Consider the following 18,783-nt stretch of genomic DNA (forward strand, 5'->3'; position numbering starts at 1 on the left):
CTATGAAGAATTAAGTTATTATAAGGTTTTATTGACAATTCCATGAGGAAAAACTTTTTTTTCAACAAATGATACAAGGTCCATTAAATTGGGACATGTAAAGCAATTAATCTGGATTGCTTTTTCATACAGTTCACAAAAAGCAATTAGAAATGTGCCATAGAACTAAATATAAGATCTATTACTCTAAGAATATTAGGAAAAGAAACACAAAACTAAACCCTTATGACCTTGGATTTGATGGTAAGGGCTTTAGATAAGATCCCCAAACCAGAGGCTAACACAGAAAAAAAAACAATAGTAAGTTGAACATAATAAGAATGAGTGAAAAAGAACTTTTCTACACAGTTGGTAGAAATATGAATTAGTAGAATCAGTATGGAAATCAGCATGGAGGTTCCTCAAAAGGCTAGAAATATCAACATCATATGATCCAACTATAGCACTCTCTGGTATTTATCCAAAAAAATTAAGGTCAATATACTATAGAGTTTGATGTATACCAATGTTTAGAGCAGCACAATTAATAAGAAATAATAAAAGAAAAAGAAAGAAAAGAAAAAAAGAAGAGAAGAAGTTACAGACATAAGGCAGGCACGTCTTCAATCCAAACATTTTCTTCTATGACTTTTATCAGAGATAAAAATCCACTAGAACAAAAGTGAAAAAATGAATATAGCTAAGGAGGACTGAAATCAGTATGGTTGAAGAGAATTCCCAAGTAGAAAATAGTTGTGGAAAATTATACAATTGTAATGATTCAAGTTGATAGTATTGGGCTGTGAATGTGAACTAATCTTAAAACAAATTTGACAAGGATAAGTCAAATGTTTGTTGTGGGCATTCAGCATAAGGACACAAATGCTATAGAATTCCTCATCTTCAGAATGATACCATCTTGAAGGGGACAGGAGGCCAACACTAATTTACTTTGCTGAACATGACTGTGGGGTCCTATAGGAACATGGTCATTACGGTGCTAGCCCAGAGTGGGATCAAAGAAGGCTTTTTAAGGGAACCTGAGTGTAGACATATAAGTAGAAATGAGTGAGCTCTGCACAACATTCAAACTGGAGAAGCAATGACCTGACAGTTCCCCATATCAAAGTCCCTGGATCCAGAGAAGAAACACCTATAAATACCAGTAATTTCTTTATAAGAAAGAGAGTATTCAAAATGAGGGAAGTGGTAGATACCCAAGAGAAACTGTATCTGGTGAGTTGTGTTAATTCTGGAAGGCTATATTTTATGATGGTGGTATATAGATTGCAATTATTCAGAAAAATTTAATATTTAGATCAAAATAATTTACACCTATTATCTATATGACAGTAAAAACAAACATCTATTGTATGAAACCTCAAAGGGAGGATCTATAGCCATAAAGATATGTTTTATCTTTATATGTTTACCATTAAACATACCTGGAAGCTGTATGAGTTGAATTATTAAAAAAGATAATTTTCTGCCTTCAGATTTGTTGCAGAAAGAATGAATAATCATTTTCAGGTAGATCTATGGAATCACTGTTATATTATAAGGAGACTCAAGTTCATGAAAGTCCTCTTACCTTCTGAGAGTAAAAGGGTCTAGAATAATTGGAATTAAAATGATCTTTCTCTACTTGGAAACAGGAATTGGAAAAGAAGCAGGAGCCCATATTTTATTCTTATAGATTGTTCTGTTTTGAATGACCATATGTAGCCAGGAAACTGAGGAAGGGAATCATTAGAGTAGATCCTAAGAGAAATGAGAAGGGTTTGTGATGCAGTAAATTTCAAATAATCTGAGATGTATTTCCACTTCCCTTTTAGGCTTTTGTTTACTGAAAAGGAAAAGGTAAACTGCTGCAATAGAAGGATTTTAGGAGGTTCACCGTAATATCAGGCAAAAGTTTGCCTACCTTCCTGGACCATGTGCCAGTTCACCCTGGTGGTTACAGGCAGACACATACTGCTGGTTGGGCCTGGCAGGTTCCTTGGCTGCTTTCTAATTATGAGAAGAGAAGACAAAAGAAAAGCCTTTCTTCTGTCTCTACCCACTCCTTTTCTATCACCTTCTTACCAGGATCTTTTCTTCTCTATAATTTTTTTTCAAATAATTTCCATTTAATTTGCAGACACATCTGGTTTTTAAAAAACATTTTTATGGTTGCATATTAATTATACACAATAGGGGGTTTCACTGTGATATATTCATATATAATGAAATGACATAATTTGATCAAATTCATTCCACAACAAACTTTACAGCAGCAGCGTTTCCCAAGCATGATAGTATACTTTTAAAATTTGATCATGAAAATTATACCTGGCCTGATTGAAATGAAATATTTCTCATTCATAGCCTAGTTGAACCAAAAAAATCAATAAATAGAGGATGATAAATCAGAGCAAAACCCTTTTAGTAAAACAAAGAAGCCCAAAACACAGCAAAACAATAGCTGGAACCCAGCAATACTCAGCATTGCCCATTGATTATACTGAATGAGGCAAAGACAAGTCCAGATTTTCTCACATGGAATCACAGCCCAATCCCCTCTCCATGGATCCCTTTATCTCTTCTCTCTTCCCATTTACAAGCTGATGTCTACCACCAATGCCTATATCCAGGTCTAAGCCCAAAAGTCATGGTTTGTAAGTGGTATAGAATACTGGTATTTCTGCTTCACTGAGAAACCTGCCCAAGGTCCTAGCAAGAAGCATTTTCTTTATACACATTCTTTGTAGTTCTGAAGTAATAGGATGCTATTGGAAGCCATGAGGATACATCTCTCTCATTTCCCTAACAACCCTTTAGCCAATAAAATGATGGCTTGTCTAATGGTTTGGGGAGACAAACACTGTAGCTAACATGAAAAAATATCAGTGTGAGAAGAATATGAGGTTTAGGAATGAAAAAGGTTGAAGACAATTAAGACTGAGAAGCAGAAGGTCCATTTTTTTTTCTGCCTTCTGGGAAATGTTCTCTTTCTCTTTATGAGCCCTGTAATGTCCACAAAAAAACATGGTTCCCAGTGTCAGAAGACCAACCCTGGAGTCTTCATTTTGCTATTTGTTCTTCACACATCCTGAGACAAGTCACTTTAACTCAGAGCATCTCAGTCCCCCAGTCCTAAAATGGAGATAATAATAATACCTTACGCAATCCAAATAAAAGTATTTCATCAGCTATGATGTGTGGCTGAAGTGTTAGCTACTGATCTCTCTCTACAATTATTCAGGAAGGAAGCTCAGAAGGTGGAGGACCTTCCTCATCCTTATTTTTGAGACTATAAATCAAGGGGTTCAGCATGGGGATGACCAGATTATTCAGGACACACACAGTTGCATCCAGCCAGGGGCTTGGGGTTGGCTTTAGATAGATGAGGACCACTGGCATGTAGAAATGCAGGATGGCCGTGAGGTGGGCACTGCAGGTGGAGAAGGCACAGTGGTGGCCCTCTGCAGAGCAGATCTGCAGGATGGAGCAAAGGATGCAGCTGTAGGAGGTGAGGATGAGGAGGAAGCAGCTGAGGGGCATGAGGCCAACACTGATGAACCTCACCATCTCCAGGGCTGAAGTGTCTGCACAAGCCAGCTTCAGCATCATTGGAATGTCACAGAAGTAGTAGTCCACCTCATTGGGACCACAGTAGGGCAGCTGGAAGGTGAGAGTGGTCAGAAAGGTGGCCTGAATGCAGCCCCAAAATGAGGCCCCTGGAGCCAAGATGGCGCACACTCTGTGGCTCATGATTATGGTGTAGCATAGAGGGAAACATATGGCAACAAAGCACTCAGAGGCCATCACTGTGTACAGAAAATCCTCAGTGCAGCCCAGAAAATGGTAGAAGAGCTGGGACCCACAGTCCACATATGAGATGGCTCTGCTGTTCCCTGACAGATAGAACAGCATCTTGGGAGAACTCACAGAGGGGAAAAATATGTCAAAAATAGATAGCTTGCACAGGAAGAAGTACATGGGGGTATGAAGCCAAGTGGAGGAGATAATTGCCAGCAAGATTAGCAGGTTCCCCATGAAGCTGAAGACGTAAAAGGACAAAAACAAGATGAAGAGCATGGTCTCCAGACCCTCTGGTTTGGGACTCTTAGCAGAACAAACTCAGTCACCACGAAGGGAATCTTCATAGCTGTAAGAAATTCTAACCCTGAGAAGGAGTCTGAAACACCAAAATCTGTACGACAATGTCATATTATTAAGCATTGACTATATTTTTAAAAAGAAGCAACTGGACATATGAAAGTCAAGAGCAAAATCTATGTAAAAATTTCAGGTAAAAAGATGTGGCTATTTCAGAGTCAGTCAATCCAATCTTGGAAAAACTATTTTTAAGAGAAATGATTGTTTACTATGACAAGAGGAGAAATTTACAGAAATATTCAAAATATCCCCAAGTTAGGAGACTTTTTCCCATGGATATAATCTTTTTGATCACAGTTATATTTTTAATTCTCATATCTTTAAGTAACAAACTCCAATTATCCGTTAGACTCTGCAAATAGCAGAAAAAAATAGTGTTAGGAAACTAGGCACTCAATATGAATAATGGCTTTGCCTGTTATTCGCCTTACAAAAGAATCTCATAAAAATAGAAGGGAGTCACACAGAGTGGAGCAAGGGGACCAAGAGTGAGGGAGAAAACAGAAGACATGGGGAAGTGTGGGGAAACAGATTCTACCAAATTATGCTATGTCCATGTACAAATATACCACAATGAATCATATGTACATGATGTACATGTATCTCAATTTTACATATTAATATAGAATTAATGAATGCTTACTATGTTCCAAGCAATGGTTCAGCATTTTAAAAATGTTTTATTTTTAAATATATATATATATATATATATATATATATATATATATAATCATATTTGTATGATTATGTATATTATATATACAAGTTATATTATAATAATCCATTAATTAAAATAATACTAATAATTGCCATAATTATAATAGTAGAAGGGATATGAAATGAGTAGAACAAGTAGATCAAGGAAGGCAGGAGAAGAGAGAAAGAGAAGATACTGGCAAATGACACTCATCAAATCCTGTAATTTTCATGTTAGATTATGACTAATAAATCTCTCTATATATAATTACAATGTACAAATAAAAATTCTTTTAAAAATCCCCTAAATCCTAAGAAAAAATCTTTTTTATTTTATACATCTGAAACATAGTTTGTTAAGCACCTTCCATTGATGCTTGTATTTTGTAATTATTTTCAAGTATATGTCTTGTTAACACTATTGAGTAGACTTATATCACATCCTCTTCAGATTACATTCCTCTAGATTTGATAATGCTAAGATCCACAATTCTATCTCAAGAAAGTGCTCTTTCTATCCCTTTAATCTATTCTACATGGACTTTAGCAACTTGAAAATATTAGCAAAATATAGCAGCAGCAAGGAAAGTGTCAAATTCATGTTACTGATGAAGTGGGAAATACGGTGACTCATGTAGAATAAAAGCAAAGAACACTGCTAATCAGGAAGGTTATACAAGTCAAGTATGGTGTGGTGCCTGGGACATGTAAGTTCCTGTAAGGAAAATGAAAAGTGACACAGAGACAAAATGCAGAGGCAGGAAAGAAAGATGGCAGAATGGCAGAGAGGTCAAGCTGCCAAGCCTTATTTATATCAATAGGTTACTTTAGGTCATTGGCATCATTAGTACGTAGTGGTCATTGTATTACTAGGCAGGTTACAGACTTAGCAACATTATGCAGGGTATTCCTCAGTTATAAACTAAGTTGCAATGTGTTAGGAGCTTTGTATAGCTCTCAAGAAAGTTCATTGTATAAAGTTACTGTTATGTGTGCAGGTTTAGGCTCAGTGATACATTATGGTTGTCTAACAAGAGAGTTCCTTTATTCCCAGGAGTTTGTGCCTGGGATCAAGGTTGAGGCTGATAAGACTAACACAGAGCCGCATCATGAAGAACATTGCTACAGCAGCCAGGCATCCTGTGTCTTTGCACAGAAGATTTCCCAGCAGCCAGGCATTCTGTGTCTTTGCACAGAAACTTCCTAGCCACCAAGCATGCCACAGTCATGAAGCTATCAGAGACCTCAATCCCAAAAACAGAACCTCTACTGGTTTCTTTTCTTCTCATTATTCACTTAGTAATGATAATAGTATTAATAATAATTGAATATATATAAAGATAATAGTAATAATACTTGAATACATATGTAATGATAATGGTAATAATAATAGAACATACATACATACAAACACACACACACACACACACACACACACACACACACACACACCCATATAATGAATGCTTATTATGTTCCAAGAATGGGATCAAACTTTTAAAAGTTTGATTTATTTTTTAAGTGTACTAATAAGAATAAGTTACCATTATTATTACTATTCAGATCCATAGATAAGAAACTGAAACTCAGAAACATTAATGAAGCTGCCTAAAGTGCAAAGATCCTCCTGCCTCAACCTATTGAGCCACTGGGACTACAGGCATGAACCACTGAGCCCAGCTAGACAATAGTTTTAATAATAGCTAAGGCTTATTGTTCATTTGCTATGTTCTGGCATTGGCTTGTGTGATCTGTAAACACAATCTCTTTCACTTAATACCATAAATTTATTAGACAGGTAGTATCTCCCCTATATTTTAAGGTTTACAATTTAGTCTCTAAGTGTTTAATCAAAGTAACTGAGGTAACTAACTTGGTTAAAGATAAATCTGTATCTCAAATCAAAAACAGTATGACTCCTTCTTTGAGTTATAAAGAAAAACAAATTCACTATTAATTGTAATTTTAAATACTCATTCATAAGCAATTTCATCTAACATCTGTGGTTATTGTAGTTTTCCAGTGCATTTTCATGTTGCTTGGATTGATTATCAAAAAATGTGTAAGATGCTTCGTCTTAACCCAATTTTACAAATATGAACACAGGAACTCAGAGCTCTTTCCTAAGGTTAAACAACAGAAGAGCCCAGGCATTCCCAAGCTTAGCTCAGTTTCCACCATATCACTACTGCTTCCTAGCATGACTGCAGCTGACCCTGTGAGAGAGGATTATTATTAATCCATTCATGTTAGGGATTTGGATAAGTGTTCTGTATATCCTTAGAATCACTAGTGTTTCCCTGAACAAAGTATGGGGGAGAGATGGAGAAAAAGGCAGCAGCGGGGGAGGAAATGTGTTAGCTCACAATCTGTTCATGAGGATCAATCTCACCAGAACATTCAATACATATTTCTCAAGAGAGCTCTCTTGGCATGATACAACTAGTGGGTAAATTTGCAATTGATTTGCATTATCCTTTTTAGGAATTAAGGCTTCTGAAATCCAGATTGTAGACTTCTTCTTCATTGTAAGGTCTGCCATCATCTTGAAGGTTTTCAACATACCCATGGAGATAGCCTACCCAGTTTCCTGATGCAAAGCTTCTTAACCTCCTCAAATTCAATGACTTTGGCTCTATTTTCTCCTTCAATTTTACATTCCCAGGCATTATAAGCCTTTTATCATGCAGAATTGTGCCATTTATAAAAAACAAACTAAAAAATCTTACTTTTAAAATATTAATTTTTTCCAGTTTCTTACCTAGACATTCCTATTTTACCTCATCTAAAACATATAAGTCTTGATTTCTCTATTTTTCCCATATATAAACTTCCTTTCATCTTTATTCTGTATGCAATCTAAATCTCAAGTCCAACAGTTGCCACTCCATTACTGATATTTTTAACTCCATATTGTTAATTTGCTTTCATCACACCTATCTAGCAAACTTCCAAGATTGAAATTAGCCCAACTTTCTACTTGCTCCATTCTTATGCCAAATCTGCTGAGTACTGCTGAAAAGATTCACATACACTATGGTTCTTTTTAGTAGTTTGGTTCCACTACATAAATTGAGATACTGGACCCTCTTCTATACAAATGTTTCTACTTCTCCCTGGGGGAGAAGTAGAAACTTTCCAACTAACTTCAGGGGCTCTTTTTCTTTTTCTTGAGTCCTCTCTTCTACCACTACTAGTATCAGGACATTACCAACACCAGCCATCTGGGGGATAATTTACCATATCATTGATAGATTAGCTTCAGATTTAAACAGGTTTATTTTTGGAGGGGATACTGGAGATTGAACTCGGGGCACTCGACCACTGAGGCACATCCCTAGCTCTATTTTGTCTTTCATTTAGAGACAGGTCTCACTGAGTTGCTTAGCCCCTCACTTTTGCTGAGGATGGCTTTGAACTCAAGATCCTCCTGTCTCAGCCTCCTGAGCCTCTAGGATTATAGGCGTGTGCCACTGTACCTGGCAATAGTTTGTTTTTTTGATGCTTCTCTGTACTTTCTATATTCCAATATCCTTCCATATTAAATCTCTCTGCCAGTGGGCCATATTTTAGCTCCTTAGTACAGAAAAGAAAATGTTTAACATTCACCAGACAACCTTGGATGTGGAGGCACAGGGAAAATGAGACAGTTTAAGGTCTTTCACAAGCTTTTCCTTTAAATAGTATACTCAGATATCCAGGACACTTACTCTGTGGGAGTCTGAATGGGATAAACTCACCAGAAAAACACATTCTTGGCCTCCTACAGGTATCATTGAAAAGAATTGGCCTTGGACTCTGCCTGTAAGCCGGGGTCCCCTGAACTGGCTGCTTAAGCTCCTTGTTTATAGCAATATATTCTGTAAAGGAGCTAATGTCTCCAGATTCAGTGCTGATCTTCAACACGAGTTCTTTATCTTTAACTACGGTCTCACTGAAACCCAAGTCTTTTCTCTGGTCAAGGAATTTTTAGGAAGATGGTGAATGGTGAATCTAAGAGAAAAAAATGAAACAAAACATTCTGAGACTTACAGAAAACACCCACAGTTACTTTGGGTTCCAAATGTTAGGAACGGCAAAGGGAAGAAAAGGGCAGAGAAGAGCAGAGACAAGACTGAATGTTTTATAAAGAAAAAGGCAAATGTAGGGAAACAATTAAAGACAAAATCAATAAAAGGAATCCAAACAGCAAGGATGACAGAAAAAAAGAAAAAGGGAAGAAAAATGAAGAGAAATGTAGGAAAAGAATAGGGAAACTGAATTCTTACCTGGCATCTGGCATGGGTTGTAGAGAAAATGTCAGCTTATGCTTAAAACTCTTGTTCTGGAGCATGTATTTGAGGCATACTTCTCCTGTAGACTCAATTGCCTAAAAATTAGAGAAGTGATGGAAGGCAGACATGACCAGACAAATGATTGGAACAGTGGCACCTCCCCAGCTCAGCACAATAAAATCTCTAAATAGCCATCAGATAGCTCAGGAAATCAGAGACTTGAAATGATGGGGAAGATGGTGGTCTGGCTCTCCCTGGGATTTGCAGTCTTGCTGAAATGTAAATCTACCTACCAACTTTATTGAAATTGTCAGGACAGTTGCTAATCTGCCTCATCTGCATTTTCCCAATGAGCAGGGCATATATGATTAACCTCTGATCTTTAAACATGGCTGTTGGTTCTGTGGAAAGCATGGTAGCAGGCACACCAAGAGACAAATTCCAGCCCAGAGAGATATTGCATATAGCAGGCTGTAGAGAGTGCTTCAGGGACCTAAGAGCCTGATGGAGGAAAGGGAACCAAATAGGCAGAAACAAATAAGGATGAGAAGGATACCCACAATTAACTGAATGTTTATTATGTATCAGGTGCTATGTGACATAACACATGTTATGCCTAATTCTTAATACTATCTTGGGATGTAGGTATTATTTCTTTTTCTTTACACATGAGAAAGCAAAGGTTGAGAGATTTAATAGCATAAATGTGAATGAAGATATGCTAGGGGAAGTTGATATCCAGATAATGGAACTAAAGAAGACATGGCAGCAACAGGGAAAGAAGAATTTAGAGCTGGGTGCAATGGTGCACACCTGTAATCCCAGGAGCTCAGGAGGCTGAGGCAGGAGGATTGCAACTTCAAAGCCAGACTCAGCAAAAAGCAAGGTGCTGAGCAACTCAATGAGACCCTGTCTCTAATTAAAATACAGTTCAATCACCAGTACCAAAAAAAGAAAGAAAAAGAAAAGAGGAGTTTAGAAATAGAACCAGAGATATCTCCTTGTGTGCATTGATAAGGGACCGTCAATTTACCACTAAAAAAGGTCCTGAAGCACAGGTCTGGAGTCTCAAACATGACATTCAAAGCTCTCAGTTTCTCTGAATTTGTTCTCAAATACAAAAGACTCAACCTCTTTTAAATTCTTATTTCTGGTCTTCCAACTAATTGGGCCATATTCCACATGTACAGTGGACACATTTGTATGAGGCCACATGTAGCCCTGCTAAGGACAAAGCCCAGGCCTTTGGGAAAATGCACACTGGAGGCAAGTTGGGCTCCTGCCCTTACAGCAGTGTCCCCTACCCTGCTGTATACTTGGTCTGGATTGCCCATCTCTGGACACAGGACTTTCCCCTCAGCTTGAACTGCATCCTGTCTTTACCTGTGATGAACTCTGAAGTGCTCCCTGTCACCTGGGCAATGCTTTTTATTAAGCTGGTGGAAATTCCTTCTCCAATGCCAAATGAGAAACATCTGCAATTATAAATAAATGGAGGTTAGACATGGGCACTCAAGAATGGACTTACACAATTAACAAGGAATGGTGACAATTACAGGATAAGTTAATCTACTTCTCTGATGAGAACTGTAATAGAAGCCAATCATTGAACATGTTGTATATTTAGGGAACTTTAAAAAAACCTGAAATTAATAGTAGAATTTAAGCATGCTGAGTCTCTTCAGCAACAGGTTTCTCTTCCATTTCCCAGATAAAGAACTGGGGACCTGAAAACTTAACAAATCTATCCACATTCATTTCCCTACCAAATGATCAACATGGCACTAAGCATTATGCTGAGCAGAACATTACTCTGACAAGGGAAAGAAAATATAGAAACGTTTTCCGTGTACCTTCCTGGTACTATTAGGGCACTGGATCTGCCCAGAAGGCTATTCTTAATATGTGGTCTTCTGATTTTCAGTTGGAAAGATCTTACTGTGTCCTAGTTTGTGTGCACCAGAACATACTTAAACTGTCTAATTTCCCAAATAAATGTATCTATGAACAGAGAATGCCTTGGTAATACTAATATAAACAGCAGGAAAAATAGTTTCCATTGTAAATTAATACTATGGATTTAGATTTACATAACAAGTCTTTTTTCATTTGGGTTAGTGTGAGTCATCATCCTCAAATCTAGTGACATCACATTAGGATGAATGCAATTAATTTGGTATCATTCTCTCTGAAGACCAAATTCTGCCAGCATCTTGATGCCCTCACTGTACTTTTCCAACATGAACTTTGAAGTGTCCCCTATGCTATATATATAGTGCTTACATGCATACTTTTACATTATTTTCATGTATGAAATCAAAACTGAAATGTTTTTATTGATCTCTGCCTAGAACTCCCTAAAATGTTCTGTGTGGATGAATATAAGATAATAACTATAGTAATAGCAAAAATTTATACAATACATATTTTGTATTGAGGACAATTCCTGATGTAAACACTGGTATTATGAGGATATAGGTTGCAAGTGGCACCATTAGGGTCTGGTCACCCCAGCAGGAATCACATTCAGATTGTTCCTATGTTTCTCGTGGTTAAACTGAACTTTTTAAATTACACTAAATGTTTCTGCAACTTTTCCATCTGTGAAGACAAAAAGCTGTATAAAGAAAGAAAATACACATTAAACTTTAAATTCACCGTAGGGTATCAGAATTTGATCTTGAAAACCCTAATTGCTTCATTCCAGAGACTTCAGGGCTCTACAAACAGGCATGCACTTCCCCTGGCACTGCACAGCATCCTCACAGGTCTGTTAGCAACTCTGGGGATTTTCAGCTCCTCCACACACTGACTTTGTCAGAGGCTTTGGGGCAATCCACAAAGGCAGTTCCCCTGTCCAACAGACTGAGTTAAGTATTATAAAATAGAGTCTTCCAATTATACATCACATTTTAAAACCCCTGCAGTGAAGCTCAGGGACTGATTCATTTCCCTGTGTCCTTCTGTTAAGTCTGTTCCAATTCCTACCTGTAGGGGGTGACCAGGGATGGAGGGCTTCCTGTAAATATTCTGAAGTGGTGCCAAGATTTCAGTGCCCCATAGGTACCTTGCTCATGATCTTAACTCTTTCCCTCCTCCTCCATTGTTTTCTAAGTAGAGTTCACACTCTTCCTGAAAGAAACAAACACACACAGGGATAGAACAGCAGTTGGACATTGCACATAGCTGAGAAATCCAAGTCAAATAGTAATCCCACGTGAAATCCCCAAAGCCTAGATCAATTCTTCAGTAATATCTTTAACAAATCTAATCCCTTCCTTTAAAAGATTAATTTTCTGGTCTTTTCAGAATCTTATGGAAAGAATTTCTCATAGGAAGATCCAAATTGATAGATGTTGAAATAGCAGCCTATGGGCAAACTCTTCAGCAGCAGAATCAGTGTTTCCTGAAGGGTAGAGAGGATAAGGATATAGTGACAGGACATCCTCAGACACTGCCAAGCCAACTCTTGGGGCTGTAGCCTGTCACCTTGGTTCCATGCCACTTTACCTTCCAAGGCCTCAGAGTGGGTCATACCAGCTGCTGCTCAGGTGGAGAATAGACCTGCATCTCCAAATGCACCCCACTTTAACCCCTCAGATTCACCCTCACTTGTCTATCTGACTCAGAGGAAGAAATTAAATTTACCTGGGCTGCCTCTATGCGTGACTGAGACTGGTTCTGGTTATTCATGGGGCACCACATACTTCCTGTGCAGTCCATAAGGAAGACAAATTTTGCACAGGTCATGGATGCCTCATCTTCAGGAATGTCTGGATTAAACTCACCATGACAGAAGGATCTCCCTATACAAAATGGATAAAGATCCTGTGAGAAAAAAGGGCAAGAATCTTAAAGCATCCAGGAATCAATTATAGTGAACTCAATAGTGAACAGGAAAATCTCAAATCTAAATTTCTGTGTTTGATTCTTAGGCAGTATTAGCTTATAAAGGGCTTTGGCAAGTGAGGCATAAACATATAAATAAGTAAGGGAAGAATAATCAACCCTTTTAACAGTGTCCCTGGAAGCTTAGCAAATGAGTGAGACACATGAGATGAACATTTTCTAGCATTTGCCAAAAGAAGCAGCAGATAAGTTTATCTGCAGAGGCACACCTTCTTCATATGAAACCAATGGTAATCTTATCACAAAGGTCATTGTTTAAGTCTTTAATTGCAGCTTTGAAAGGTTGATGCTCATATGCATAATTTTGAAGCTCATAAATTATAAGAGTATTTATAAGCAATATACACACCAATGAAATTCCGCATGATTTGGTATGAAGGACTCACTGATATTCTCTCTAAGAAAAGAAAGTTCTGGGGTTCATGTTGAATTCAAATAGCTTCACATAAACCATGGGATGAGGAAGAACAGAGGAGACCATCCTGAGTGGATAAACTTTTAAAGCTATATCTGATTTTATGTTTAGGTGTGAATGAAAATTGATGCTGGAATTCAAACATCATTATTGAGATGGAAATGAAATGAGAATGACTAGATTATATTAACTCCACTTTTATAGTTCAGAGAATATAAGAGGATATGGAATGAGGTACTATTATTGTATTTTTATAAACTGAATCTAGAATGGTAGAATTAAATCCTTAGAAGCCTGAGATAAAATATGACCATGGATCCTGTTTCAGTTTAATCTTTTATTCATGGGATACTCTACTAATCAAACAGGCTACTGAATATAGTAGGTATCATCCACAAAATATTTGATAAAGACTAATTGAAAAAATGATGTATATACAATCCAGACATATGGATATACAATGCAGCATTATTTTGATGAGTAAGGTAGATACTTTTCTGTGACAAGAGACACCCGGGTTTTGGTGGGCTGCCACTGTCCTGAGACATCAGAAAGGTTGAATAAGAATGATGGCAGTTAGTACATATGAACTGTTCAGAATACCACCAGATACATGGTGAGCACTGCATGTGTATTGTCTACTATAATTCTTTCAGCCTCCTTCAAATTATCTTTAACTTCACCAATCTTGGCTTCCTTGTTTTCAAACAAGGTTTTTCAAATCTTAACCCTACCCCTTGCTATCATCAGTTTCCTCATCTGAAAAATCAAGGTATATAATATCTACTTAATATGGTTGTTTTGTTGGCTAAGTGATACAATACCCTTATGAAACTTAGCTGAGGACTGAACTCATATTGAACTCTTAATAATTTTATAAAATTATTTCTAAAAGTTATTTTTATACAGTTATTTTTAATTAAATTTTAATTTTAAAAAGACATCATTCCCTTAATATAGTAAATTCTTCTAAGTTTTTAAAAAATAATGTTGTGCTTTCCCCTCTATACTGGTATGCTTCATTTGGCACAACAATAAAACGTTTTTATTGAGCCAGGTTGCCATTCCAAGATTTCATTTGCTTCCTTGTGGTTACATGTACAGCAAATCAAATCGACCAAATATGTGAGCTACAAAGCTGCACCTGAATATCTCTGCTGGAAGAGATTCATGAGAGTGATAAGGATGTCCTTGATGTCCCCCTGTGGTCTATAGAACTGGCCATGGGAGTAGATAAGAACATCTGCATGGGGCCTAGAAAAATATCAGACAAGAAAAGAGATAGAGATCTCAATCCTTATCTTCTAAAATTGAACATTATGAAATAATGTTCTGAGAACCAATCACTAATAATGTATTTCACAGGCATGAAGAGCTCACCAATAGGAATCAAACACAGATAACTAATGTACAAGGCAGAGAGTGCCCCTACATAGGAGATGAACTGGTTATAACAAACATTTTTGAGGTTGGGACCTCATCATGGACAGCTGGCCCTAAGAAATTATGGTTGCCAAGTGAGGCCACCAAAGAATGCCACTTTGCAAGCTCAAGTGTATGAAACTACCTTGGCCACATATCAGTAATGAGAGCCTGGGATGGCCTGTGGGAACTGACTCCAGAGAACTGCACAGCTTTGTTGTTGTGTAAGCATGAGTCTAGTCCCAACCATGTCACTGTGAATGTGACTGTCCCCAAAAATGCCTCCATTCTAACCATGTGGAAAATGCTGCTGAGTGGAGGTATCTTTCCAGTAACACTTTATGGTCCCTGCACCCCAGTGCAGGCAGCCAGGAAGGCCCAAGAGAACAATAGACTGACTTGGTTGTACCAATTTTTGTTATTAGGAAAAGCACATATGTGTTCAGGAAGATTTAGTTAATAAGAAAAATTAGGGAAAAGTAAGAAACTGAACTTACTAAGACACTAAACAGTATTATAAATTAATAATTAGGGCTAAATATAAAATTTTGGAAATGAATAGTGGTGATTGTGGTGAAAGATGAATTAATTAAGGTCACAGAACTGTCCACTTTAAATATTTAAGGTGTTAAATTTTATTATTTGTCACAATTTTAAAAAAGAAAGAATTTCAGGAATATTACATGCATGTATGAAGAATCTATCAATAAGGGTTATTCACTGGATTAAAAAAGAAATTAGGAAACCAAACATTGTCTTAATCTAATCCCAATGACTATGTTCATACGTCCTTTTTTTTTTTTTTTTTTTTTTTTTTTTTTTTTTTAAAGAGAGAGTGAGAGAGGAGAGGGGGGGAGAGAGAGAGAGAGAGAGAGAATTTTTAATATTTATTTTTTAGTTCTCGGCGGACACAACATCTTTGTTGGTATGTGGTGCTGAGGATCGAACCCGGGCCGCACGCATGCCAGGCGAGCGCGCTACCACTTGAGCCACATCCCCAGCCCTCATACGTCCTTTTTTAAAAATGCTTTTTCCCTATGGCATATGTTATTTTATAGTGGTAACCTGCTTGTGAGACTTATTTCTTACTTCCAGTTACATGGAGGCCTTTCTTCCAAATTATTCCAAAATGCCAATGTATAATATTTCAGTAGCTACATATTAACTTATCACATTAATGAGGGCACAGCATAGTGAATGAAATAATTTTAATCATTTAACACTTGATGTTATTAAAATTGTTATTAAAGTGTATCCAGTGCATATTTTTATTTGTATTTAGATTTATGTCCTTAGTTAACATTCCAAAAATTGCAGTTACCAAATTGAGCATTTATTTAGATATATATGGTGAAATTTGTCTTGAAAAGATGGACACAAAACATTTTGTTCACAGTAATCTATGACAGTGCCAAACTCACTATACCTTTTGAAACATGAAGCATTATATTTGCAAATCTTTGTTATTTTAAAATATAAAGATGTCATATGCTCATTTTTATTTGCATTTATATCTGGACTGATCACTGCTGCATATATATAAATGCCTGTCTTTTCTGGTATGAATTATTTGTTCACATTATTCATCTAACTATCTACTACTTAAACTTGCCTATAAGACAATGCCACAGTGCACACCCAAGCCAATCTCTTTGTGTGCTGCAGTGAAGCTCTTTCAATATTTCACTTGAGTAGGTTTAGCTGCTATTGGATAGAAAATGGAAGTGAGGATATTTGAGAGTGATTCTAAGACAGTCATCTGCCAAAAACTGAGTAAAAAGGGATAAAAAAAATACCTGGCTGCTTCTCAGGCATCCCCATCTCCTCAGATACTCGGGGGCTGTGCACCTCCCTGTAGTAAACCAGGAGTTCCACGTCCCTGTTAAACTTGTGTTCTTCAGCCAAGGAAACCTGAGTTGGGGACTATCAAGGGAGTCAGGTTAGAATCTTCACTCTTTGCTGCCTGAAGCTGAGGTCAGAGCTGAGGGCCACAGGCTTCTTCCACCAGTGAGCATGACCAGGAGCAGTGGGAGAATCAGGAGAAGACTCAGCATATGAAACCTGGGTGAAGAGGGAGCACAGTGCATCCCCCTCTGGGTTAATAGGGAAAAGTAAGGACCACCTGGGAAGGGTTGGACAAAGTCAGGACCCAAGGAATAGGGTCCTGGCAACAACAGTCCTCTCTTACTGATTACCTGAGTAGAAGTCTTATCATCTGCAAGAAACTCAACAGCACTCAAGGGGCAGTTGGAGTGGACCCTCTGGATGCCATGCTGGGAGCTGATGGTGGCAACCATGCTGAGTGTGTAGGGCAGTTCCTCCAAGGGGACTAGAGGAGTTTTCATATCAAGGCAACTATCTATAAGATGTTCTACAAAAATTACTTTCATTCTGTTTTTCTAATAGTTTTGGCACACCCCAAAATGAAGGAAAAAATCCCCTATTATGCCACCCCAGTATTCAAAGGGGAAAAGGATTCACCAGGGAGATGGAATCTAGGATTCAGGATGGCTGGGAGCACATAGTGCAGGGCCCCATCAGCGTCCAAGGGCAGCTCCTGAACATATACCTCAGGGTGAGCTCCACCTTTGACCCAGGCTGGAGGTTCCCCACATTGCAACATCTCTGGAGTATGAGTCCTCCTCCAATAAGTCCCTGGGATATGGCATCCTCATAGTTGTGTTGGGCCTAAGGAAAATAGGAGGGATGGGAATGAAAGGTAACAACAAATGAAAAGACAGGACTGAAGAAAATGAAGACTGTTAGAGAAAGAAATTAATGGTTCTTCTCTATTTCACACCTGGAGTTTTAATGCCTTTAAGTTATTTATCCTTAAATGATTTCAGGAAAATCAGCATTTAGACGTGAGTGGAGGGAAAAGCGTCCAACACCAGCACTTTTTGTGAAGGTGCATTTGAATGAGATCTTAAAGAGTTCACATTAATCATTAAAGGAAGGGAGAAGACAAAGAACCCATCTCCTGTACCTCCATCTTGTCCTGTAATTCTGCCACAATTTTTTTCCCATCCATCATGTCCTTGAAGCTAAAGACATCAAAGTCTTCCTCCATTGGGTACATAAAGGAGGCTTCCAAAGGGACTTTCTCCTCATTCTCACAGTTTAAGGTTGCAGACACACTGGTCACAAACTCATGGATGGACAAAGTTACAGAGAAATTCTTGAGTGCCGCTGGGGATAGGTCAGGTTTCAAGAGTTCCACAAGCTATAATAGAAGACCTCTTGCAGGTCAGGGGTTGGGCTAGCACTGGTACACAAGGGTTGGACATCGGGCTTACCTGGCTCCTGTTGGAGAGTGATTAGGCCACAGGAGCCCTCCATGACAAGGTGATCTGAGGAAAAGACACATTATGAGCAGACTGACATGTTGGGAGATATGCATCCAAATATTAGTACATTATGAGCCTCCCTCTTGCATAAGAATACATTCAGGAAGTTAGGGTTGGATCTAGAACAAAAGGAGGAGGAAAAGGAGACAGAGTCTGATAGTTTGGCTCCTTCTAAATGACAACCCTTCCCAGGAGTGGGGGTGGGTGATGCTGTATGATTCAACAAGGTTCACTAAACAGGAAATTTTAAAACCCTTGAGGCTACTTAAAATAGCAATTCCACTTTTTCAAAAGCTCAAAAGTGCGTTTAATACACTGTTCCCTTGGGAATATTGAATAGATCCCATGGTAGAGTAAAATAAGAATTTTAGCAGTTTAAGAGCAGACAGGCTGTGGTTTCGCACACTGACACATAGCAAATCTGCTTAATGACATTTAACCATAGAGGTTTGAAGCGGCTAACAAGTAGCTGTAACAGATAATTGCAGTAACAGAAACAGGAAAAAAGTAGTGGGAATAGAACAATCCCCATTTAGGCTTAGTGCCATAAAAATCCCTAAGCCATGTGAGCTGAGTCCCT

General features: G+C 37.9%; 2 pseudogenes across 2 annotated transcripts; both read right to left on the minus strand.

Moving 5' to 3' along the window:
• Positions 1–3,219: 3,219 nt before the first annotated feature.
• On the minus strand, positions 3,220–4,127 carry LOC308633029 (olfactory receptor 10D1B-like; annotated as a pseudogene). Its single transcript has one exon. The product of its transcript is annotated as an olfactory receptor 10D1B-like (transcript).
• Positions 4,128–4,485: 358 nt separating this feature from the next.
• LOC308641590 (von Willebrand factor A domain-containing protein 5A-like) lies at positions 4,486–18,195 on the minus strand (annotated as a pseudogene). The gene is made up of 14 exons: positions 18,153–18,195; positions 17,843–18,045; positions 17,338–17,544; positions 17,052–17,227; positions 16,653–16,767; positions 14,657–14,688; positions 12,759–12,916; positions 12,428–12,516; positions 12,099–12,242; positions 11,648–11,727; positions 10,471–10,585; positions 9,447–9,611; positions 9,105–9,205; positions 4,486–4,492 (listed from the first exon to the last, which is right to left on the minus strand). The product of its transcript is annotated as a von Willebrand factor A domain-containing protein 5A-like (transcript).
• Positions 18,196–18,783: the final 588 nt, after the last annotated feature.

Source organism: Spermophilus citellus, assembly GCF_964194105.1.
Source record: "Spermophilus citellus genome assembly, chromosome: 2".
NCBI classification, from domain to species: Eukaryota; Metazoa; Chordata; class Mammalia; order Rodentia; family Sciuridae; genus Spermophilus; species Spermophilus citellus.